Source organism: Malaya genurostris, chromosome 1 (assembly GCF_030247185.1).
Source record: "Malaya genurostris strain Urasoe2022 chromosome 1, Malgen_1.1, whole genome shotgun sequence".
NCBI lineage: Eukaryota > Metazoa > Arthropoda > Insecta > Diptera > Culicidae > Malaya > Malaya genurostris.
The window spans coordinates 127310451-127335634 of NC_080570.1; the positions used below are offsets into that span (position 1 = coordinate 127310451).

The window sequence follows — 25184 nt, forward strand, 5'->3', positions numbered from 1 at the left end:
TAACTCCTCCTTCCGGATTCTCAGTGATCCCAATTGTAAAAACTAATTAATTAGGCTAGGAGAGCATAGAATATATAAATTAACGAATCTTAATCACAACTTTAATCAGTTTACATTAATCAGTTTACACTAATACGAAAAGGACGACTTTGATTTTCGGGAATAAAGAACTTTCAAGCCTTCCCGATCCGGTTCGGTACTTTATAGTTTCCATTTCCACAATACCTAATTTCTTTCTGATTCTAATTTCATCACTCTCAGCACGGAACAACGATTAATAAAATGTTGAATATATTTCTCAAAGTTATAGAAAACTGCTCATAGTCCTCAGCACATTGCAATGCTAATCAAATCTCACATCATTAGTGGTATGTGTGTGTGTGCATAGATTGCAATGTGAATTAGCTCAATATTTCTGTTTTCCCTGCCTTTTGCTCAGCAAAGAGAATGGAATCATGTCCTCTTTGTCATCTCTGGAAGCCGCAAACAGTATGAAAAACATAATCCAAAGTCTGCACACCTAGCACTTTGATTGCATGGTAAACATAGTTCTCTCTTAGATTGTGTTGTAGAATGCTTGGTACTTTCTCTGACATTCGTTACTATCACTCAGTTCTATACTAATGCCGTTTTTCATTTAAAAAACACAAATCGTAATGAAACACCGTCAGAATGTTGCATTTCTGCTCGAAAGTGCAAATTAGGTATATTTATTTCACGTAAATGGCCAAAGTTTCGAAGCAAATACCCTTCGAAACGTTGACAACTAACGTGATAAAACATTTAAAACCAACGAATGGCCAAAAACGACTTTTTAATACGTAGAAGAAAACTTTCTGAGTGAAGAAGTGGAAAAATTGAAGCGATTGACATAAAAATTTTTACCAACTTTTCCGAAGCATTGTGAAAAACTATGCTTCTTGACACGGGGAATGCAATCTTAGATTTTTGTCGTGAATACGACTTACTTTACTATGGGGCGCCTTTTCAAAATTTACCCTCTGAGAGAGTGATAAGTTTTTGATCGTGAATATCTCCTGTTATATCTAACGAATCAACATAATTCTTGCTACATGCCATCGGAAATATGATCACAATTTTATGATAAAACTTTCAGTTGTGTGACATATAAATAGTTCACAATTAAACTTTTCTGAAATGTTTGGTATAAACGAGTATCAAAGAAGATAATTCATAAGGCGCGTTTGCCTTTCTCGTATTTTGAAAGCTCATAGCTCAGTGATCTGTAGAAGGATTTATATAATCTAACTACCAATAGAATCGAAAATCTTCAACTTGAACGTGTATTACAACAATATTGAAGTTTTTCAATAGTACACTATTGAAAAACCTGTTTGATTGAACCCATGACTGCACCAGCCAATCAGAACGCGAGATGTCTGCATCTATACAAGAGCATCCATATAAAAGTTGAATGGTTCACTTTTCCTATCATTTGCTGAGCAACTCTTCCCGAAACAAGACACACGACAGCAACATCGAGGACCTGTCGTCTCATTGTTTCCCGATATGAATGCACGAGACACCGTCAGCACAATGACACCGAAAAAGGTAGCCAAAAAGTCCAGCAAGGCCCATTGCCGAAACAAGACACACACGAGAACCATCTCAGATCTCAATATTTCCTACCAAAAGATTCATCAAGATGGGAGTTAAAATAATTTGCACCGTCACTAACACATTCAATTACGAACGGCAATGCGAAAGCGAAAGTGATGATTTTGAACACATCTTTATACTAGTTTACAAATATGCCGTGCGAAACAGAGTTGCCACAGATCAATATGTATTTTTGTCGCGAGTACTTTAGTATGCGGCCGAAAACAAAAATTGTTAGAACAAATGTTTCCACTTGATTTGCGCATTCTACTTTCCAGGCGTATCAGAACTGGCTAAACTTAAAGCAATTCTAAATATTTCTTTATCACAGTGATGTGGTCATCCTGAAAAGGACGGGGTTTTCAACGGATGGCCAGCTGCAGATGGCGAGGGATGATTTTCGTTTTCGTTGTCATGGGCAGCGTTACCGGCCAATTCCAACACTTCGGCAACCAAGTACTCCATCACTGTCGCCAGATAGACCGATGCACCAGCACTGACACGCTCGGCGTAGTTCCCCTTCCGAGGCAAACGATGGATTCTGCCGCCAACTGGGCACTTCAGACCAGCACGGTTTAAGCGGGACTTTGCCTTGCCTTAACTGTTCCTCCTGTGTGCGTGTTTCTGCGTAAAAATTCCACAGTACGCAGTTAACAGCTCGACGACAAATTCAGTACTGGCTAGAGATGGGCAATTCGCTCCTGAGCTGTTCCAGTGAATCGAATCATTGAAGTGAGCTGACAGCTCACAGCTCTTTTCAAAAGATCCGCAGCTCATCAGCTCACTCATTTGCTACCCAGTTCACTGCGTTATGACGAAGGGAACACGCTACGAGCTGATCGGATCTTCGGCTCTTTAAGAGATTCAATTTAGTCGACATCAGTCAAAAATAAATTAATTTGCATTGCACTTATTGCATCATTGCAAATCAATGATTCAATTTCGATCATGCATATGAAAGAAAACCGGTGCATAAGAAAAACGGCGCACAAAATGAACCTTAAGTTCAAACTAAAAGAGCTGATGAGCTGATACATCGAATCGATCCCCTTTGGTGAGCTGATCGGTTCGGAGCTGTTCACCAAAATGAGCTGTTATGCGCACCTCTAGTACTGGCTGCCGCTCTGCTAACTCTCTCTTTTATATCGTTTCACTGTTTCCCGTTCTGCGTATAGGAAAGGAATTCCAACAAAGGGGAAGTCCTACCGTGCTACCACTAGCACGTATAAAAGGAAATGTGATGTGAGAAATAGCGTCATTTAAGTTAAAGCAGCTACTCTGTACGTACGAGACACCGTCAGAACGATGGCTCCGAAAACAGGTAGAAAAGCAGATTTGTACCATTACTAACACATTCAATTACGAACGGCAATGCGAAAGCGAATGTTGAACACATCTTTATACTAGTATGGGGTCGTGTGAAAATATGCCTTGCGAAACAGGGTTGCCATATATGCAGATTAATCTGTATTATCATTATTATTATTATTATTATCATTATTATTATTATTATTAGATTCACTCTTGCATACCGAAGATCGTAGATACATTTCAGATCAGGCCATTGCAATTGTCTCGTACTGGAATTTCGAGAAGAATCAGATATCTTCGAACTTCATAGCTTCAATAAAAATAAACTACAAATTTGTTGTACCTAGCTTCCTATATTAGCAAATTAAAAAGGATCTGTTTCAAGTTTGGAATATATAGTTGTAGAATAGTAGCTGTTTAATGTAACTAATCTGTACTTTAATGTAGGTGTATCGCTTCAAATTCTATTAGTGAAAAAGAGGAAAGCTTGCACAATTCATACAATCAATCAACTAACTGATATTCGGAAAAGTGATGGGAGCGTGTCAGTTTTTTCGTATTCACGACATCCAGTTATGTCTCTGACATTACTCACCCGCCTTTTTTTCTCTGTAGATTTTCCTATTCCGAAATACTACAAACTATTCTTTGAGAACTCCGGAACCCAGTAAAGTTCCACAGTAATTTATCTTCCTAACAAGTGCTTAATGTTGGCGACGTAAACATTTCTTTCGATTATTGTGATGTGATTAAAAAGATTTTCTTTGATATTACCATTCTGTTTGAGAGTCGAAAGTTTCGGGTATCATTTCATGCAAAGAGTTGAGTGATAAACGTGGAAACCGCTTGGTAATTAATAGAAGAGAAAGTAAACAAAGAGAAACTGTCACTTGCTTATACGCCCTTTTGAAAAATTAACCGAGAAATGTGAACAGTTCGGTTTTAACTTTATATTACTATCGTTAAAACGTGTTATTACCTGCAGGTGTGAACATAGTATAAGAGTAATGAATATTTTCGAGCAGCAAGTGACCCAAAAAGTCATCTCCTAATACAAAAAACAAAAATGGTTGTACCAGTTCCCAGTTTTGTTCTATTACGACTACATGGCTACTTTGATGGAATACTGCTGTTGTTGAACAGTTTGTCAATTGACATTGCCGAAAAGTGACGGAAAATGCTAGCAGGGTTGTGCTTGGCTGACAATTATATCATGTTATTTAAGGAAAACATGTTTTAATGTGAAGTTCATGAATATCAAATAACGCAAAAGTAGAACATGTTATCACAGACTAACAGACAGGACACTCAAATTAAATTCTTCAATCATTTTAACGGTCATTTCGAATATTCCTTTATTTGGGACAGTACTCACATGTGTCATGATGACGCCACGTTACCCTATCAAAAACATCCTGTCTGTCATCTAGACTGTTTATTTTTTTCATTTACCAACAGAGTTGCCATTCATACAGAATTACCTGTAATGTGTTGATTTGTATACGTCCATGCGAATTTCATGCAAGATACAGATATAATACATATTGCTAAAACTAAAAACAGAATTGTGCTACTTCTCATCCTCCAACGCAATACAAAATCGAACCCGTTTTGTTACAATATTTACTTGCTTCTGGTCTACCGCCACTCAATTTCGGATGAAAATTACCAACACAATAAAAAATAATCTAGATGAGCAACGTTGAGAAAAATAAATGGTTATCTTCCAACATCGCTAAAAAAAAGTTAAATATATTATCAACGTAATCCAATAATTTATTGTGATGATTCATTTTCAAATATTATGATGAAATCAGGCATCCCTGCAAGCAGCTGATCGGTGTTGACAAACGAGGGGAAACCAACTAGTAAAAAAACTTGCACATAACACAAGGGGTGTACCGATAGTAAATAGTTCGCGCAGTACAATATAGGTGCATCACTAGTGCATCACGAAAAATTATTTTTATAAGAATTTACTCATACTGTCATGTATGTTAGTCTGTGATGTTATTTAGCTTGAAACATGAAGTCATAGTTAAAACTCGTTTTAACTCTTAGTGTTAATACGTTATGAATCAGGTTTTCGAGGTAACATTATTACAAATGCGATGAAAGGAAGAGCCGCCATCATACCTCTTTAGTTAAAAGAAATCAAAACTATATAGGAATTAATCGTCAATTTACTCATCAATCTGAAGTGCCTCGAAAATTATCGACTTTTCAGGTGTAGGAGAATGAATTGTGTATGATTTTCGTTTGTCTGTTGTTTTTTTCTTGCGAATGTAGTCTTCACTGAGAATTTAGGAAACCAAGATATTTTTTGTGGCACAATTAGGTTTTACGCGATTTACATGAACTGCCGATGAATCAAGTTCATCTTTGACAGCTGCCGGTGATTTGTTTTGTTTTTGCGGCTGCAAATTAAAAATCGAAAAATGACGAAAAAGTGCCTGTTAAAAACATCATCCAGCATCAAGGAATTAAAATTAATTGCAATTTTTAAATTCAAACAATGAACCTCTGATGAACTTTCAACTGTAAACGAACACACGGCGGTTGTCAAAAAAAGTACATTCTGTTCATTTGGTAAGGTTATGTCATGTTCGTGTAAAACCTAATGGTAACTACATCAGAAGAATTCATTATTGTATCATGCCATGGATTTTGTGTCAGAGCTCAGAACCAGAAGACTTCAGAAACCAAGCCCTTGCAGTTACAATTACATCATCTACTAATGGTCGAACCGGAAAGCAGGAATTCCTGGGTGTTTTTGTTTTACATAAGAATCATTAACTTCCAACACTAGAACCCAATACCGTCCGAATAAGCTAGGAATCGGATCGATTTTTGCTCACCCCATGTCATGGGGAAATGAACTATATTTGTTAGTGTGTTGCTTTGCGGTTGTTTGTTTCCATCTGCTTTTGCTATCTCTGTCGGTCTGTCTGTCTCTCTCTCTCTTTGTGTGTTCTTGACTGTCAGTTTTCAGGCCGGTTTGCGGTTAGGAACTGTTCACAAACCCTGTGACCGACTAGTAAACGGAGTTGATTGAGGCATGGTGACCGTGTCACTCATTTTCCACTGCAATCCAATTATGGTCACATCACATGTGAGTACTAACTCTGTGTGCGTTGGAATGTGACAATGCAATGCGAATGAATTCTGTCTGATACTCAGAGATGCCATTTATACAGATTTATATGTATTATACAGATTTTTACATGCTCATACAGATTTAATACAGATTTCCTCAATGTAATACAGATTTATACAGCTCTCACAAAAAGTAAGAAAGAAAACATTAATTTTTTACTTTTTCTTTATTAACGACTAACTATAGTAGTCAATATTTCTTTTTTCGTTTTGCGATACTCACCTAACCAGAGATCATTTTTGAAGAAACAGAAATTGAAAATTATAGAATGATACTACTCAAGGGAGAGCAAGGATGTGAATATATAGAACGGGAAGGTGAGACGTGACAGGTCTTTTACCGGTTCGGATAGTCAACTAGGGATGTCCGATACCGAGTCGATACTTTGAAGTATCGATACTTTCTTTCGAGAATCGGGTATTTTTGGTATCGATATTACATCAGAGCGATACTGTTAATATCGATACTTTAAGGTCTCGATACTTACAGTATCGCAACAGATTGAAGTCAATCCCCATTACTACGGAATATTTGTTTTGTTTCAATTATAGAGGCTTTAACCTTAAGGTCATTTGCCACTTCGGGTCAGAAAAACTTTCTAACCCTATGTGCGGGGTTTAGAATCGAACCCAGGTGGGCTGAGTAACAGGCATCGACTAACCCATCACGCTATACCCGTCACCGATGGAACATATTTTGACGTGAATACGGCTTACTTTACTATGGGGCGCCTTTTCGAAATTTAACCTCTGGAAGAGTGGTTTTTATCGTGAATATTTCTGTGTTTTATTCAACGTATCATCATAATTTATTTACACGTCATCGGCGATATTATCAGCAATTTGTGATAAAATTTTCGGTAATATAACCACAAATAACTCGAAATTAAAATTTCATATAAGTGAAAAAGGTAAAAATTTGATGCTTCTTTTATTCTAGGCTTCGTAGTTGTTTCATTCAGTTTAGATCAGAATCCAGGTCAAGAATCCAATTCTTGAGTTCAGCTCTGAAATTTGTTTTCAAAATCCAAGACCAGATTTTATTTTTCATTTTCATAATCCAGATCTATTATTCAGTTCCTCGTCCGGAATCCAGGGCCAGAATTGAAATCTAGAATTCTGGAACTTGGACTAAATTTAAGAATTTTATTCTAAATCTGGTTTATGGACCCGAAATCCGGAACATAGATCAGGATCTTGGTTCTAGACCTAGACTTTGGAGTTAAAATTTGGAAAAGGAATTTTTGGACTTGGATATTGATTTAGAAATAGAATTCTGGATTTGAAATTAAGGTTCAGACCAGAATACAATTGCAAAACTCCTATCCAGAATTCAGACTTATAATTCAAGTTCAGAATTCGGAAATTGAGTTCTGAACCTTATGTTCTGGAACTGCAGCCCTAAAATCTGGATTATATTCACATCTAAAAATAAGCTTTATTTCCAGAATTTTTTTCTAAAATGCTTTCCAGAACCAGGTGTCAGTTAGAGAATGCTGGTTTAGACTTGGGATCCAAAACTCACTTTTACTATTCTAGAAGTATAACTGAATTCAGAAACTAGATTCTGAAGATTTCTGAATTATATTTCGGATCTGGATTATACAACTCAGTTTTGAAGCTAAATTCTGGATCCGATTTAAAAAATTGTCTCGAATTCAGTTACAGATCTCAGCTTCAGAGATCAGCTAAACAATCTAGATTCAGAATTCAATTCCTGAACTTAGTTTCAGAATTCAGTCCCAGGTTCTAGCATCTAAATTGAGTTTCAGAATTTAGGTCCAGAATTCATTTATTCGTATTCATGCCATCCGATTATGTTTCTGACATAACCCACCTCTCTTTTTTTCGTCAACTTCGATGAAGCGCCAAGCTCGCGCATGTATTGGTATGACGTGGACTAGCCGTCGTTAAAATTCGTTCTCGACAATCTCGCTTCGTCCCACAGGTGCACTGAAAGAGAGTGCAATGAGAGAAAACACGCTCATAAAGGCCATATTCACTGAGGATTCAATCATTTCAATTTTGTACACTCGTTGCACTATCTTTCAGTGCGCCTGTGGGATGACGCGAAATTGTCGAGAACTAATTTCAACGACGGCTAGTCCACGTCATACCAATACATGCGCGAGCCTGGTGCTTCCGTTCAGTCCGTCCTCAATACCGTCGTAATGGCAATAGGAATTGGCTTTTAGTTTAGTATTCATGTATCGACATAAAGGGTATGACTTGAAAAATTTTGAGAAAATATGTGAAATGTGAAATCATCATATGGCTCCAACACAAAGTGGCGTGCGGATAATCTTTGATATGGACCAAAAGTCGCGAATTCATTTATTTATTTTATTTTGAAATGATTGCTTTGCAATTATCAATTGATACTTACTGGTATCGATACTTTATTGCCTTTTGATACCTTGTATCGATTCCCGAAATGTCGGTATCCCGATACCCTAGGTATCGATTCTTTGCCTTCCGAGTACAATCCCTATAGTCAACTGACAGATACCCCATAGAGAAAAATGTGTCCACGAAAATTCATCGGAGCATTCCGTATTATAATTTGTATTTGCTACAACCACAATCTATTGGAATAATATCTTTTAGCGTCATTTTGTTGTAAGAATTTCATTTTATTAGTGGATACAGATTAATACAGATTTTCTATGAAAATATCTGGCATCTCTGCTGATACTGCACCAAAATAAATACAATCAAATTACAAACTACCGCTACGCCGCCTACTTCGACTGACATTTATAATCAACTGTGGATGTGTAAAGTACCTGTCTACCGTTATCTTATCGTTGTTTTTGCTAGTCTCCAGTGCCGTTCCGTTTCCCTGCCCCCCCGCATTCCAGATGTCGGTGATTGTGGCTTTGTTAGGAGGATCATCAGAAGCGAGAATCGGGGCTTATTCTGAGTCTATCATCACAATAATGGCATCCCCGGATCGGTACGTACGTACAAGGCTGGGAAGGTGCACAAGTGAAAACATTCCGCTCGGTGGTTTCATATGTAGAAACGAAGAAGCACTGACAACTGCAATGCAAATCGAATTCAGCTGAATATTCATGAGGATTCATTCTTTTTTCAGGCAGCAGCCTCATGCGAAATACCGCCTACACAAACCCGTAAACTTACTCTGCTGGAAATTTAAATAGTCTATCGGCGGGTGAAAGCCATCATCATTTGTCAAAGTTTTGCACGCATCACATGAATGGATCCGAGAAAAATCTTTGTTGAAAATACAACCCCCCCACCCCCTCCTCGGCTATAAAATCAGCAATCAAACAGCACCCAATTGGTCAGAAAGAGATCTTCTTATTAATCCACATACTGCAGCAGTTCGCCCATAAATTCCTGCTGATCCGAATGTCGCCGAACGTGACCAGAAGCTCCGGAGTCCACCTCTGAATACATGAAATCAACAATCAGGACCCTTCTCTTTCACCTGGCCGTACCCGTTTCGTTAGTCGCCGGGTCGCAGCTTGTAGTAAGCAGCAGGTAGCATTATAATGAATATTTTATTCGATCCCATTGTTTTCGTGTGTTCCACCTTCTCCTTTACATCCGAACCCCGGACCACCGCTGGGCCCAGGCCATACCAGAACACGTTTGCTGTTTCTTCAGTAGTAGCATCTCCCTATCATCACCATATCACCATCACTATCATCATCATCATCATCATTTTGATCATCGCCATTTGTTGAGTGTGTTTGTACCTATGTTTACTTGCACGGGAATCGAATTCTATCGAACACAAGGGGGTTGGGATTGGGGAGACGGGAAATAATAAATTTGCACCTTTCTCCATGTTCGTCAGCATCCACGGACCATCCATTGTCTTGCTGCACCGGCAATCACTTTCGATTGCTCGGGATCTCCAAATCGCACATCATCACGTGGCAATCAATTTCCGCTGCCGTAACATTTGTCACACAAGCGACCATTCGTCTCCATCGTGGTTTTTTTCTCCTTCGTTCGTCTTCATTTCCGAACATTGTAGTAGATGACCTGGAACCTCTATGCTCCAAATGGCACCCTTGAATCACCGACGTCCGCCGTACATATTTTTCTCTTTTCGTGACAATCAACTCGAATTAGAGTTTCTCATGGTAGCCTAACTCGCTATGAAAGTATGTGGCGTGCGAAAGTGACGAACTAATATTGTTCAGTGTATTACTGTAATGATTTACGAACAATAAAAAAAAAACAAGATGCGGGTACGTGAACCATTCAGGATACTATTCGTGATTCATCACGGTACAACAAGGTTTGATTGATTCTACACTGATTTAATCATTAAAATTTTAAATAGCAAATTTGAACAACATAACATGCTTAACGGAAGTCCAACGACTAATCAGACTCTTGCGGAATTCACTCTTAGCTTGCGATCTTCAAGTAGAGGAGAAGCTATTTTTCACTTAACATTTTTTTGATAACTGTGAATAAGACGTATTTAAGAATTCCGTGCTTTGGCATTTTAGTATACCAGCTTATCTCCATTGTGATTTTTTTGTAAACAGATTTTACCACTTTTACTTGTCCAACGTGAAATTTTTATCTAGTGTCTCTTTATCGAACACCAAACTAAACTCAAAGTCGTTCGTTCTTCTAGTCAATTGGGCTGGGGCTTCCTATGTTTTCATATGCAGGTAAGTTTCATTGACAAAACCATTTTTCCGGATAGGAGCTAGCTACGGGTTCGAGTCCCGTCTCTGCGGTAGCTTTTTCGTGATTTTCATTACATAATTACATAGTTATTCCAATCTGTTTTTCCCGTTAGATGTTGACGGCTCTAAAAAGTCTAGTCCTTTTCAGAACACAGTCTAGATAAATTTTTGAAAAACAAAGCAAGCAAGGTGTCTTTTTGTGAAAAATTCTGCCAACTTCAAATACGATTTGGCGCGAAATGCGTCTACTCGAATTCTACACTAAAAAAAAAGATTTTCAAAATTTAAATTCGATTTACAAAAAAAGCACCATTTTCTGATTCATGAAAATTTAATCCCAAGATAGGTTATTAAAGACTCTCCCAGAAAGTATGGACGCACTTTGATTTCGCTGTGAATAATTCACAAGTGTTAGATATTCAAATTTTATTCGATATACTGATAATATTAGACTACAACAACAGAATATTATTCTCGTCATTTGCTACTTAGCCATTGTAGACTAGCTATTTCAAATTCCGTACAGACTTCTTGGCGACAAGTTTTGACACTTTTTTCCAATCTTTTTCGAACTGTTGAATGGTTTTGGCTGCCGAGACATGTTTCCTAAGATGTGCCTTCGTTAATGCCCAAAACTCCTCAATTGGTCGAAGTTGTGGGCAATTTGGTGGATTCATGTCTTTTGGGACGAAAGTGACATTTTTGGTAGTATACCATTCTACCGTTGATTTCGAGTAGTGGCAAGAAGCAAGATCTACCAGAAGACAACAGGATCCTTGTGGCTTCGAATCATGGGTAGAAGTTGTTTTTGTAAACATTCCTTGATGTATATTTCGCTGTTCATTGAAGCAGTGGTGATGAAGGGTTTCGAAATCTTACCGCAGCTACAAATTGCTTGCCAGACCATAGCTTTTTTACCAAATTTTTCGACTTCAATCGATGTCTCGGACTGGTTTAACACTTGCCCTTCTCGCACCGTATAATATTGTGGTCCCGGCAAGGGTTTGTAATCGAGTTTCACGTAGGTTTCGTCGTCCATGATTATGCAGTTCAAATTTCCAGCAAGAATCGTATTGTACAGCTTCCGAACCCTCGGCCTGATCGAAGCTTCTTGTTTCGGACTACGTTTTGGTTGTTTCTGCTTCTTATAGGTTTGAAAATTCAATCGTTCTTTAGCACGAAGAACATTTGACTTCGAAGTGCCCACTAATTTGGCCACATCCCGAACTGAAACCTCCTTCTTTTGCTCGAACGCCTTCAGTATACTTTTATCCAACTGAGGGTTAGCAGGACCTTTTTTTCGACCCGTTTTCGGTTTATCCTGAAAGGTGTTATTCTCACCAAACTTCCTGATTGCCTTTCGCACGGCTTTTTCACTTACTCCTTCCATTTTTGCTATCTTTCTCAGTGACAGTCCGCGTTCTGTGCACCATTTGTACACAATTCTTCGACGTTGTTCTGCTGAAAGTCCACGCATTTCGAAACAAACTAATGAAAACGAATAAACAACTGCACAAGTGGTTAGAGAAGAGTGTAAACAACAGGACGCAGCCATAAAAATTGATAAAAATTCTGAACCATTGCAAAATGGCAGCGGTTTTTGGTTGCGTCCATACTTTCTGGGACAGTCTTTATGTTCCCTCTCAACCATCCATGTGTTGAATGATTGGCATTTTTTTAAAGAAATAATTTTTTTAAGTAAAACTTTTTTCTTGTCCATTGCTGGTAGAGCGATACATTAGCGTTAGAGTATTCTGTGGAATCTGTTCACGAATTGAGTTTCATTGTATTCTTGGATGATAATGGTTTACAGTTTAGTTTAGCTTAGAGAAACATTATTAACTTGAAAGTGCACATCTTGCAATGTACGAACGGTTGGTAGGGAATATAATCACCAATCTTGGGACAAAATTTCATTAGAACTTAAATTTTTTTTTGGTGGTCGATTTAAAATGTTAAAATGTGGAAACGCTGAAATGGTAGAATGTTAAAATGCTAAATGCAGAATAGTGCTAAAAAATGTAAAGATTCTACAACATGCTAAAATGTTAAAATGCTAAAAAACTGAAATATTAAAAAATGCTAAAATACCAAAATACTCAAAAATGCTGAATAGCTGAAAATGCTAAACTATGCTAGAATGCTATAATGCTAACACGCTGAAAAGTGTTGAAAGTTGCTAAAAAAATGCTAAAATGTTAAAAGAATCCTAAAATACTAAGATTCTACAATGCTAAAAAGTGCTTAAAATGCTACAAATTGCTAAAAAAAAGCGAAAATACTAAAATGCCAAAATAATCAAAAATGCTGAATTGCTGAAAATGCTAAACTATGCTAGAATACTAAAATGCTAAAATGTTGAAAATTGCTGAAAAAATATGTAAAAATTTAAAAAAATGCTACAATGTTTCAAAATTCTAACATGATAAAAAATGCTACAATGCTAGAAAATGCTAAAAAATGCTAGAAAATGCTAAAACATGCTAGAAAATGCTAAAAAATGCTGTGTCCGAGTCGTCCATGATTATGCAGTTCAAATTTCCAGCAAGAATCGTATTGTACAGTTTCCGAACCCTCGGCCTGATCGAAGCTTCTTGTTTGCTAGAAAATGCTAAAACATGCTAGAAAATGCTAAAAAATGCTAAAAATGATAGAAAATGCTGACAAACGCTAAAGAACAAAAAACAGCAAATATTATATAATATGCTAAAATTCTAGAATATTCAAAAATACTAAAGTATTGAAAAATGCTTAAATGTTCAAAAATTCCTAAATGCTAGAAAACTCAAAATTGATAAAAAATGCAAAATTCTAAAATGGTTCAAAATGCTGAAATGCTAAAATACTGAAAAAAGTTAAAATGCTAACATGCTAAATGAGCTCAAATGCTAAAAATTGTTAAAAGAAGCCAAAAATGCTAAGATTCTACAATGCCAAAAAGCGCTTAAAATGCTACAAATTGCTAGAAAAAAAGCAAAAATGCTAAAATGCTATAACGCTGAAAAATACTGAAATGCTGAAACGATAAAAAATGCTAGAGTTCTAGTAAATGCTAAAAAGCCAAAAATGCAGGAATGCCAATAATGCTAAAATGTCAAAATTATTTGAATGCTTAAATGCCAAAAATGCTAAAATTGCTTATATGCTAAAAACTCTAAAAATTGCAAAAAAAAATGCTAAATGAATAATAGCTTCAAAATTCCAAAAATGCTAAAATGCCAATAATGATTGAGATGCAAAAATTGCCTAAAAATGCTAAAATGCTAAAATGCTAAAATGCTAAAAAAATGTCAAAAATGCTGAAAAATTACAAAAATGCTGAAAAATTACAAAAATGCTTCAAATGCCAAAAAATGCCAAAAATGTTAAAAATGCTAAAAATTACTACAATATACAAAAAATACTAAAAAATACAAAAAAAAATTGTACTAATTATTTTAAGTAAATTCTATAAGAACACTAAAAATACTAAAAAATGTTACAAATTTTGAATCGCTAAAAGATGATAAAATGCTAAAAAACGCCAAAAATGCAGAAAAATTACAAAAATGCTTCAAATGCCAAAAAATATCTAAAATGTTAAAAGTTTCAAAAATATACTAAAAAATACAACAAATATTAAAAAATAATGAAAAATATTAAAAAAACAATTGTAAAAGAACACTAAAAATACTAAAAAATGCAACAAATTTTGTATCGCTATAAATGCTAATATGCTAAAAAATGCCAAAAATGCAGAAAAATTACAAATAAGTCAAAAAATGCTAAATTGCTAAATTGTTAAAATACTAAAATGCCCTAAGAGCCAAAATACCAAACTGCTAAAATGATAAAAAATACTTAAAAATGTTGGAATGCTTAAATGCTGATAAATACCAACACACTAAAAATCATTTTCAAGCTAAAAATGCTAAAAATGCTAAAAATTCTAAAACTGCTTAAAATGCTAAAAATGCTAAAAATGCTAAAAATGCTAAAAATGCTAAAAATGCTAAAAATGCTAAAAATGCTAAAAATGCTAAAAATGCTAAAAATGCTAAAAATGCTAAAAATGCTAAAAATGCTAAAAATGCTAAAAATGCTAAAAATGCTAAAAATGCTAAAAATGCTAAAAATGCTAAAAATGCAAAAAATGCTAAAAATGCTAAAAATGCTAAAAATGCTAAAAATGCTAAAAATTTTAAAAATGCTAAAAAAAATTAATAATGCTAGAAATGCTCAAACAGCTGAAAATGATTAAAATGCCTAAAATACCAAATAACCTAAAACGCCAACAAATCTTAAAATGCCATATATGCCAAAAAATATCAAAAATGATAAAAATATAAAAAAATGATAAAAACTTCAAAAAATGCCAAAAAATATCAGAAATGCCAAGAATACCAAAAATGCCATTAAATACTAAAAATGCTTAAAATGCTAAAACGCTAAAAATGCTATAATACTAAAAAATTCTAAAATGCTGAAATGTCAAATATGTTAGAAAGCTTAAACACCAAATATTCCAGATATGCTAAAATGTCAAAATGTTAATGCCGATGCCAAAATGTTATGAAATTCCAAAAATGATAAAAGTGTTTAAAATGCCAAAACTGCTTAAAATTCCAAAAATACTAAAAATTTAAAAATGCTAATAATGCCGAAAAATGCCGAAAATGATAAAAATTCCGAAAATGCTAAAAATGTTAAAATACTACATATGTTGAAACTGTTAAAAATTTTCAAAATGCGTAAGATGCCATAAATGCCAGAAAATTGCAAAAATGCTAAAAAGTGCCGTAAATGACAAAGTTGCTTGATTGCCAAAAACGCTAAAATGTCAAAAATGTCAAAAATATAAAAATGCTAAAATATGAAAAAGCTAAAATAATAAAATGCTGAAATGTAAAAATGTTTTTTCCAGTGTAAAATCAGTGAAAACAACACTTGTTTTTTTTTTACATTGCCGTTTCAACCTTCCGAGTGAACGGACGTGCTTTGTGTTTACTGCGAAAGCGTTGAAAACCAGTGCCGTGTGTGATAAAGTGACCGGACGATCAAAACTAGATTGCTATTGTGTAATAGACAATAGTGCTTTTTCCTGTGAGAGGTATTATGCACATTATATACTGAAGCAGTGTATTGTTGTGAGCGGACGATCGAAACAGTACCGTTAGCCGGTGATTGTTCGATCGATCAAAACAGGCCCAGCGGTGTAAGTGATATCACTGAGCGGATTACAAAAGAGTGTGCTTTTTCCTCTCGGAGGTTTTTTGCACACCATCGCAGCGGCGATACGCCGATCGACGAGGGCTAGGCCTTGGTGGCCCCCGTTGGATTTAAGTTAAGTATCATTATTTAGTTTTTTTTCCTTCCTGCATTCGACTGTTCTATTTCTCCCCGATTCACTTATTTCTGTGCGGAGGTAGCTCCGCAACATGTCTAGTGTAAATTCTGACCCCCCCGTTCCCGATGATCAAATGGAGACTTCCCTTGACTATAAAAAGTCTCGCATAAAGAGCTATCCGGATGGGCTCGCACTACCGGCCGGTCCTTATGCGGTCTATTTCCGGACCAAATCGAAAGAAAAAAAATTAAATATTTTAAAAATATCGCGGGACCTGTCCTCGCGATACAATACTATAAAAAGTTTTGATAAGATACGTCCAGACAAGCTCAGGGTCCTGTTTACCAGTTCAAAACAGGCTAATGAGCTCGTTCAAAATGATCCTTTTACGCGGGAGTACCGCGTCTACGTGCCAGCTCGTGAAGTCGAAATCGACGGTGTGGTCACCGATTCGAGTTTGACTTGCGAGGACGTTCTTAAGTACGGGGCGGGTTGTTTTAAAGACCCCTCACTTAAGAATGTCAAGATACTGGATTGCAAGCGATTGCATTCAGTATCGATCGCCGGGGATGGAACAAAGTCCTATCCCCAATCAGACTCTTATCGTGTGACCTTCGCCGGTTCTGCTTTGCCCAACTACATCCTCTTGGACCGGGTTCGTTTGCCTGTTCGCCTATTCGTACCCCGAGTAATGAACTGTACTAATTGCAAACAACTGGGGCATACAGCTACCCATTGCAGCAATAAGCCACGTTGTGCTAACTGTGGGGAAGCTCATGCGGACGGCTCTTGCGGTAAGGATGCTGAAAAGTGTCTCTACTGTAAGGAGGGTCCGCATGACCTCTCTGATTGTCCCGCTTACAAACTGCGAGGTGATCGAATGAAGCGTTCCCTAAAGGAGCACTCCAAGCGTTCTTTCGCAGAGATGCTTAAAAGTGCCACCCCTCCTAAACAGACAACGAACCCATATGCCTGCTTGTCAACTGACGAGAGCGATTCTGACGACCCTTTGAAAGGGCCATCTTCGGCGGTCCCTCATAGCTGTAGGAAAAGAATAAATAAATCCTCTCATAAGCTACCTAGTAAGGGTTCGAAGGTGTCTTCCGAAGGGCTTCGAAAAGTTACAGCTAACGGGAATCGGGACACAACACCGAAGCAAAAAGCTCCTGGTCTCGGAAAACTCAATTCCGAGATGGAATTCCCACGACTTCCCGGGACTACAAAATCCCCAAGCGTCCCAGAAAATCTACCAGAGAACCAACTAGGTGCTGGACTTATCAAGTTCTCTGATGTTGTGGACTGGATTTTTACAACTTTCAATATTTCAGACCCTCTTAGAAGCATTTTAATTGCTTTCATGCCAACAGTAAAAACATATTTGAAGCAGTTGACTGCAAATTGGCCCCTTCTCTCAGCGATTGTATCCTTCGATGGCTAAATCATCCACCGAGGTCACGGATCTAATCACTGTTTTACAGTGGAATTGCAGAAGTATCATTCCAAAAATAGATTCTTTTAAATTTCTAGTAAATAATCTGAAATGTGACGCATTTGCATTGTGCGAAACTTGGCTAACTTCTGAAATATCCTTAAACTTCCACGATTTTAACATTATTCGCCTGGATCGAGATGTTCCCTATGGAGGAGTACTTTTAGGGATCAAAAAGTGCTATTCTTTTTATCGAATTAACCTCCCCTCGATACCAGGTATTGAAGTTGTCGCATGTCATGTTACAATCAAAGGTAAGGACCTTTGTATTGCTTCCATCTACATTCCCCCTAGAGCCTTGGTTGGGCATCGGCGGCTCAGTAATATCATAGAGCTCCTTCCCGCACCGACGTTGGTTTTAGGAGACTTTAACTCACACGGTACGGGATGGGGCTGTCTTCACGACGATAACAGATCAGCTATGATCCATGATATTTGCGACAACTTCAATATGACAATCTTGAATACGGGAGAAATGACACGGATTCCTGCACCACCAGCAAGACCAAGTGCGCTGGATTTATCCCTTTGCTCGACATCGCTACGGTTGGATTGCACGTGGGAGGTAATTCCTGATCCCCACGGTAGTGATCATCTACCGATCGTAATATCAATCACCAGCGGCTTAAAACCATCGAAGACAATCAATGTTTCGTATGACCTCACACGAAATATTGATTGGAATAGCTATGCGACCTCGATATCTGAGAAACTTGAAAGAACTCTACAACTTCCTCCGGAGGAAGAGTACACGTTTTTGGCTGGCTTGATTCTCGATACTGCGATTCAAGCTCAGACGAAACGTGTACCCGGCGCAAAAACTAACATCCGTCCTCCCAACCCGTGGTGGGACAAAGAGTGCACAAATTTAAACGCGGAGAGAGCCTCCGCGTATAAAAAATTCAGAAAAAATGGAACACCTGATAATTACCGGAATTACGCGGCGTTAGACGTTAAAACTAAGAACTTGAATAGAGCCAAGAAACGCGGTTACTGGCGTCGGTTTATAGACGGCTTAACGAAAGAAACATCTATGAGCACTCTTTGGAACACAGCCCGACGAATGCGCAATCATAACACCACGAATGAAAGCGAGGAATACTCCAACCGCTGGATATTCGATTTCGCTAAAAAAGTATGCTCAGACTCTGTTCCGGAACAGAAGATCACCCGCGCACACCAAGTACAAATGAAACACCGTTTTCGATGGTAGAGCTCTCACTTGCACTTTTGTCATGTAACAATAAAGCCCCGGGATTAGACAGAATAAAATTCAACTTGTTGAAAAATCTGCCTGACCCTGCCAAAAGGCGCTTGCTGAATTTATTCAACAAGTTCCTCACGGGTAATATTGTCCCACACGACTGGAGACAAGTCAGAGTTATCGCCATTCAAAAACCAGGGAAATCAGCCTCCGATCACAATTCGTATCGGCCGATTGCTATGCTTTCCTGTATCCGGAAATTGTTCGAAAAAATGATTCTGTTTCGTCTAGACAATTGGGTCGAGACTAATGGTTTACTTTCAGATACACAATTTGGTTTCCGCAGGGGCAAAGGAACGAACGATTGTCTTGCGTTGCTCTCAACAGAAATTCAAATGGCATTTGCTCGTAAAGAACAAATGGCGTCAGTTTTCCTAGACATTAAGGGGGCTTTTGACTCAGTTTCTATAAATATCCTATCTGAGAAGTTGCATCAGCATGGTCTTTCGCCAGTTTTGAACAACTTTTTACATAATCTATTGTCTGAGAAACACATGTACTTTGCGCATGGTGATTTGTCGACAATACGATTCAGCTACATGGGTCTTCCTCAGGGCTCATGCTTAAGCCCCCTTTTATACAATTTTTACGTAAGTAATATCGATGAATGTATCAACACATCTTGCACGCTAAGACAACTTGCCGACGACAGCGTTGTGTCTATTATAGGACCCAAAGCTGCCGATCTCCAAGGACCATTACAAGATACTCTCGACAACTTATCATAATGGGCTCTTCAAATGGGTATCGAGTTCTCCACGGAGAAAACTGAGCTGGTTGTATTTTCAAGGAAGCGAGAACCAGCACAATTACAGCTTCAACTAGGGGGTGAAACCATAGCTCAGGCCTTCACATTTAAATATCTCGGGGTCTGGTTCGACTCCAAAGGCACCTGGGGATGTCACATTAGGTATCTGAAACAAAAATGCCAACAGAGAATCAATTTTCTTCGTACAATAACCGGATCATGGTGGGGTGCCCACCCAGGAGACCTGATCAGGTTGTACCAAACAACGATATTGTCCGTGATGGAATACGGATGCTTTTGCTTCCGATCCGCGGCGAACACTCATTTCATCAAGCTGGAAAGAATTCAGTATCGTTGTTTGCGTATTGCCTTAGGTTGCATGCAGTCGACTCATACGATGAGTCTCGAAGTGCTCGCGGGCGTCTTACCGTTGAAAAACCGATTCTGGGATCTCTCATATCGATTGCTAATCCGATGCGACATCTTGAATCCGATGGTGATTGAAAACTTCGAAAGGTTAGTTGAGCTTAACTCTCAAACCCGTTTTATGTCCTTGTATTTTGATTACATGGCTCACAATATTAATCCTTCTTCGTTTGTTTCCAACCGTGCTCATTTCTTGGATACTTCTGATTCTACTGTGTTTTTCGACACATCCATGAGAGAAGAAATTCGTGGAATTCCGGATCACGTGCGCCCTCAAGTGGCCCCAAATATTTTTTATAATAAATTTAGAACAGTCAACTGTGAAAAGATGTTTTACACTGACGGATCAAACATCAACAGGTCCACAGGCTTCGGAATCTTCAATCAGAACATCACCGCTTCGTACAAACTCAGTGATCCGGCTTCAGTCTACGTCGCAGAATTAGCTGCTATTCAGTACACCCTCGAGATCATTGAAACCTTGCCCAAAGACCATTACTTCATTGTCACGGACAGTCTAAGCTCAATAGAAGCTCTCCGGGCAATGAAGCCAGGAAAGTGTCCCCCATATTTCCTGGGGAAAATACGGGAACATTTGAGTACTTTATCTGAACGATCTTATTTAATATCGTTAGTCTGGGTCCCTTCGCATTGTTCCATTCCGGGCAATGAAAAGGCAGACTCATTGGCTAAAGTGGGCGCATTAGAAGGTGATATTTATGAAAGACCAATCTGCTTCAATGAATTTTTCAGTATTTCTCGTCAGAAAACTCTCGAAAGTTGGCAAACTTCGCTGGGACGATGGCTACACTCCATTATCCCTAAGGTATCGACGAAACCTTGGTTCAAGGGGATGAACATGAGTCGTGATTTCATTCGCGTTATGTCACGGCTCATGTCAAATCACTATACATTCAACGCACATCTCCGGCGTATCGGGATCGTGGAGAACGGGCTCTGCACCTGTGGCGACGGTTATCAGGACATCGAGCATGTCGTGTGGTCGTGCGTAGAGTATCGTGACGCCAGGTCGAAGCTACTGGAATCCCTCAGGGCCCGAGGTAGACCGCCTGAGGTGCCGGTTCGGGATGTGTTGGCGAGTCGGGATAGTTCATATATGCTTCTCATATACCAGTACCTCAAACACATTGATATACAAGTGTAATGTGTTATTCCTCGCTCAGAAAATATAATCTCCACCTACAGGTTCGACACTAACATCCGCCCGATTCTCTCGATCCCCGTCCCTGTTCACCATCTTCATTGGAATAAACAAGATCTTTTTTTTTGTCACTAACTTTTTCGTTCCCCTTTCCCTGTTTTTTCACCATCTCGATGGCAACTAATTAGATCTCTGTCGTTTTCAAACATTTTGTTCCCACACCCCTTTTTTACCCCGTTTCCCACAATATTTACTTCTTTTTTTCATTCTCTTCCGTAACATCACCATCACCGGAAGACCGCTCCAGTCAATGACCAGCATGCGGGCCACCCGCCGGGCCTTCGTAGCCTGGGGGTGTTTCCCGCGGACCCTCACGGACCGAAGAATGCGGCCAACATAGAAAATTACCATCGCCATCTGGAATCATCTCATCCTAAATTCAATTCACCGGCCACTACCGATCGCCAGATACTATATTACATAATGATACTACTCTAGTTTTAAGTTAGACGATAATTAAGATTAGTAAATACCCTTGGCATCTTAGAGCTTAAGCAGTGTGCCTTAATATTATATTATATTATTGAATAAAAAAAAAAAAAAAAAAACACTTGTTTTTTAAATTAGTCTTTTTTTGACAGCTATTTGAAAAAAAATGATTAAAAATGTTTGGTGGTTTTCAAAAGTTAGTTCATATTAATTTAAAAAAAAAATATCAAAATATGCTAAGTGACATTTTTGGACAAAGTCTACATGCCCAAAATGTAAAAAAAAAATCACATATCTCCAGTTAACAAGGGAACGTGCCACTTGAGCCAATTAGTTCTGATTCTGATTATGGGGGACGGGTATAGCGTGATGGGTTAGTCGATACCTTTCATGCAGCTTACCTTGGGTCGATTCTCAACCCCGCGCATAGAGTCAGAAAGCGAATGAGCTTAAGGTTAAAACCTCTGTAATCGAAACGAAAAAAATGTAATCGCCTTGGGGCCATTTCTGAGCCACTATACAGTTTTGCCAAGCTCAAACTTACGGAGTTTCTGACGCCTCACTACACCTGTGTGTGGCATGACATTGTCGTGATGGAACACGTCGTTTGTGTGTTTAGTCAATCGCTAACTTTTAACGATCCAGTGGCTGACAGTTGACAACCGATTAGTGTGTTTGCTGTGTTTGTAGACCCACCAACCATACATCAGAACTTTCTGAAATTACTCCAACGACATCAGTTTATCCCATAAAAAGTGTTTTAGTTTCGTCACGGAATTTACCCCTACCTTAAATTAAGCTTATTAACTCTCTCCAAGTACTAACCCATTAAACTTAGTAAACATGAACAAAGCCAGCACCGTCTTAACTTTTCATCAAATTTCCCAAACTTTGTCGCCAAATTTATCGCTAATTGTCTTCTCGTTTATTTTTTTCTTCCATTAGGCGAATCACAAACATCCCGGGACACACGTACACACACATACGTCCGTCCGTCCGTAGGCACCAGCACACCAGGAACAACTAATCAAACCGACTAAGCCGAAGCAGAGAATCACACACCTCCTCGCTAAAAGCAAGACGACGATCCCTGAAAGCACAGGACAGCAGCGAGAGCCGCCGGTTTCATCTTCTGTCGTTGCCGCGGCGGTTGTTGTTGCCGCCGCTGGAAAACAGCCCCACCGCCGGAGACCGCAAAATTTATGGCTTCGGCTAACGACAGCTGACAGCGGAGGCAATAATTTGTGTAAGTTGAAACGATCGAGAATGCGGGGGTGGGGAGTGTATTTCAACCGAAAACCATGCCTGCCATCCGTCCGTCCTCGATTCCTCGATCTCCTTATTTTTCTTGCACACGTCTCACGGCACGACACGACACTTGGGATTTATCACTCTATTGAACTTGCGATGTCAGAGTCAGAGTCAGCGCCAGCAGAAGCTTCCATCTAGGGTTCCTTTTTGATTCTGGAATAGGACTAGGCCCGGATTCCCCCTTCGAAAACAGAAAAAAACAACGAAACGAAATGTTATTTCCTTCCCGCGGTTCGGTTGTCTCATAGATCATCAGAGCGGGAGTCTTTTAAAATACGGTTTGACGGTGCAGCCAAACAGGAATTGAATGGAACCGGTTGATTGAATTGAAGTTTGTTCTTTTTTGACTGATAATTAATTGTGTCCTTTGGAGTTGGATCTGGAACGGTCGGAAGTTGGAAGGCTAATTTGCACTCCAAACAAGTCCGAGTCGTTTTCCACCGAAGCCACTCAGCCTCGGCCACTGTCGCTGAGGAAGAAAAGGATGCAGCTCTCATATCATGGGACACCAATTAAGGAAAACCTCAGTCAAAGCATAATCTAGAAAATTTAACTCAAGTGCCTTCACAAGCAAATGAAGAGGCAAAAAGTCTTTGTCACAAATCCCATGCCGGAGCCGGAGCCTGCGCTCCTGTCAGAATGCAGACCGACCTCCTGGCACACGGGTGAAAAACCAGTTCAAGTGCCGAGCTCAGCATCCCGATAGTGTGCTGAGGGTTCTTCACCAGCATGAACATAGTGCCACCGGCTTCTCACAATTAAAATATTATAACTACACACAAAAATTGATGACACAGCCGGAAACTGTATGATCCAGGATGAGAGCCCGGCAAAGTACCTTCCGGGCCAGTCAGCCAGCTGACGCTTTTTTCTGTCGTCGTTTCTTTGGCTTTGGTTCTTCCATAGCTCAAGTGCCCGGAGTCCGGAGGAGGGACAGCAGCAGAAGCATCACAGCCTGCTAGTCAGTGATGATCCAATCCCAGCCAAACAGGCTGGCTTGGATACAAAAATGAGTGCCACTGCAGCGCGCGCGGAATTCTATCGACAAGTGCTCTTCAATATCTTTTCCCTGTAGTACTATTAAGCGATTTTTACTCTCTCCATTACACACTCCTTTCAGTTTTTTTTGTTGCTTCCTGATACTGCCACTGTGCACTGTTCCGAACTCTCGGAAGAGGCTCATTACGGTCCTCTGGACCCATACCGAACACACTCCGGACAAGAAGAACAGAGAACAGGAGGGTGAATGATCGGAGCTAATGAATACGATTTTCTGCTGGTGCAGCAATTTTCATGATTTTCATGCGCCATTCCGCGCCATACTCATCCTGATGCCGATGATGATGATGATGAATGGAACCATTTTCGAGGATGATGATAGAATAAAGAAAAGAATGGCACTTGGAAAATGGACATTTTGAGTAGATGGGTTCTTGGCGTGGGCGGAGGGGCATGTCCAGGCGGTAAAAATTGTCAGCAGCCCAACAAAAAAAAGTGCTCTCGACTTGTCCAGTGGTCGAAACGTAATCAGAATATGGATGGTTTTAATCAGCGGGGCAAGCCAACAAGCAGAGCAATTTTTGACCCGAATTTGTTTTACCACTGCGGAGGAGGTTCAATTACGATGAAAGGATCTGTAGTGCTCTCGGCGATGCGATGTTGTACAATATGGTATCGGGAACAAAACCGTAAGCAGTTGGAAGTCATTTGACCGATTGAATCGGAAGCAGTTCAATGAATAATGACTGACCTTTTTTTCAATTGGTAATTCTGACTTCTCTCAAGCTGTCCTTTTTTATGAACGATATTCAAATAATGTCCCACGATCAAAATTTGACAGAAGACCATATCTAGAAATATGACTGTTTTGAATTGCGAATTATTATCGGTGTTCATTACATTAAACGTGTCAATCAGAGCCGTAGTGACCGTTTCTGGCCCCCGAGGCGAACTCAAAAATATTCGCCCCGACCATTTTTCTTAACCAACACCATGAAGACGAACTGACAATATTTTATTGTTTTGTAAGGTTATCCCAAAAAGAAATTTCTAATTTTATTAAATAGGGTAAGGGCTCCCTATTTCATCTCAGCTCCTATTTCCATCTCATTCCTTCACCTCATAACTTTGAACATTAATCATATCTTTAAACGTACCTGAACAAAACTGTGGAACATTTTAAAACATTTATTCTAGGTTTTGT

General features: G+C 38.8%; 1 protein-coding gene across 4 annotated transcripts in view; it reads left to right on the forward strand.

Annotated features, from left to right (window-relative positions):
• Nucleotides 1–25184, forward strand: part of LOC131425728 (uncharacterized) — a 771700-nt gene that overhangs the window by 679137 nt on the left and 67379 nt on the right. For 3 of the 4 annotated variants that reach the window (XM_058587827.1, XM_058587828.1, XM_058587826.1), the window contains one exon: nt 22616–22916. The gene's annotated coding sequence lies outside the window, so the exon portion shown is untranslated. Of the gene's footprint in view, nt 1–8833; nt 9044–9184; nt 9595–22615; nt 22917–25184 lie in introns of those variants that run through there. The other variant, XM_058587829.1, reaches the window with a different exon arrangement.